Here is a 2,267-nt window from a genome sequence, read left to right as displayed (position 1 = left end):
CAGAAAATGTGCTCAACTGGGACTGCATCCCTTGCTTCCATCATCCATAGAGGGTCCACCAGTTTCAGTCCTACTTCACTGAAGTACTACAGTTGTAGCAGGAGTAGTTTTACTAATTCACTTTTACCCTTTGTTAGAATGGATATTTATTACGTTGAGGTAGGTTCCCTCTATGCCCACTATCTGGAGAGTTTTTATCATAAATGGCTGTTGAATTTTGTCAAAAGCTTTTCCTGCATCTATTGAGGTGATCATATGGTTTTTATTTTTTAATTTTTTAATATGGTATATCACATTGATTGATTTGCGTATACTGAAGGATCCTTGCATCCCTGGGATAAAGCCCACTTGATCATGTTGTATGATCTTTTTAATGTGTTGCTGGTTTCTGTTTGCTACTATTTTGTTGAGGATTTTTGTGTCTATAATCCAGGAGCATGGTATATTTCTCCATCTGTTTATGTTTATGAAGATATTGGTCTGTAATTTTCTTGTTTTGTGATATGCTTGTCTGGTTTTGGTATCAGGGTGATGGTGGTCTTGTAGAACGAATTTGGGAGTATTTCTCCTCTGCAGTTTTTTGGAAAAGTTTGAGGATAGCTGTTAACTCTTCTCTAAATATTTGATAGAATTTGCCTGTGAAGCCATCTGGTCCTAGGCTTTTGTTTGTTGGAAGATTTTTAATTACAGTTTCAATTTCATTACCTGTGATTGGTCTGTTTATATTTTCTAATTCCTGGTTCAATCTTGGAAAGTTGTACCTTTCCAAGAATTTGTCCATTTCTTCCAGGTTGTCCATTTTATTGGCATATAGTTGCTTATATTAGTCCCTTATGATGCTTTGTGTTTCTGCAGTGTCAGTTGTAATCTCTCCATTTTCATTTATAATTTTATTGATTTGAGTCCTCTCCCTTTTTTCTTGATGAGTCTGGCTAAAGGTTTATCAATTTTGTTTATCTTCTCAAAGAACCAACTTTTAGTTTTATTGATCTTTGCTATTGCTTTCTTTGTTTCTATTTCATTTATTTTTGCTCTGATCTTTATGATTTCTTTCCTTCTACTAGGGTTTTCTTTGTTCTTTCTTTTTCTAGTTGCTTTAGGTGTAAGGTTAGATTGTTTATTTGACATTTTTCTTGTTTCTTGAAGTGAGCTTGAATTGCTATAAACTTTCCTCTTAGAACTGCTTTTGCTGTGTCCCATGTGTTTTGGGTTGTCGTGTTTTCATTGTCATGTTTCTAGGTGTTTTTTTTTCTTCTTCTTTGATTTCTTCAGTGATCTCCTGGTTATTTAGCAGTGCACTATTTAGCCTCCATGTATTTGTGTTTTTTACAGTTTTTTTCCTGTAATTACCTTCTAATCTCATAGCATTGTGGTCGGAAAAGATGCTTGCTACAATCTTAATTTTCTTAAATTTTCCAAGGCTTGATTTGTGACCCAAGATGTGATCTATTCTGGTGAATGTTCCATGTGCACTTGAGAAGAAAGTGTATTCTTCTGCTTTCAGCTGCAATGTCCTAAAAATATCAATTAAATATATCTGGTCTGTTGTGTCATTTAAAGCTTGTGTTTCCTTATTAATTTTCTGTCTGGATGATCTGTCCATTGGTGTAAGTGAGATGTTAAAGTCCCCCACTATTATTGTGTTACTGTCGATTTTTTTTGATGGGTGGGGTTGTATTCCTGTCTTACTGGTTGTTTGGCTTGAAGTGTCTAGCAGTGGAGTTTGCAGGTGGTTGGTTAGAGCCAGGTCTTGGTGCCGAGATGAGGACCTCCAGGAGGCCTCACTCTGATTAATATTCCCTGAGGTCTGAGGTTCTCTGTTAGTCCAGTGGTTTGGACTCAGCGCTCCCACCACAGCAGCTCAGGCCTGACCTCTGGCCTGGGAACCAAGATCCCACAAGGCATGCAGTACAGCAAAAAACAAAACAAAAGGAGCTGTACAATAACAAAGAATAAAAAATAAAATAAAATTAGAAAGATAAAAATTAAAGTCCCCCACTATTATTGTGTTACTGTCGATTTCTCCTTTTATGGCTGTTAGCATTTGCCTTATGTATTGAGGTGCTCCTATGTTGGGTGCATAAATATTTACAATTGTTATGTTTTCTTCTTGGATTGATCCCTTGATCATTATGTAGTGTCCTTCCTTATCTCTTGTAACAGACTTTATCTTAAAGTCTATTCTATCTAATATGAGTATTGCTACTCTAGCTTTCTTCAGATTTCCATTTGCATGGAATATCTTTTTCCATCCTCTCACTTTCAGT

Source organism: Neophocaena asiaeorientalis, unplaced genomic scaffold (genome assembly GCF_003031525.2).
Source record: "Neophocaena asiaeorientalis asiaeorientalis breed wild unplaced genomic scaffold, Neophocaena_asiaeorientalis_V1.1 scaffold51, whole genome shotgun sequence".
Lineage (NCBI taxonomy): Eukaryota > Metazoa > Chordata > Mammalia > Artiodactyla > Phocoenidae > Neophocaena > Neophocaena asiaeorientalis.
The sequence above is the reverse complement of the archived record's forward strand: the minus strand, read 5'-3'. Positions refer to the sequence as shown.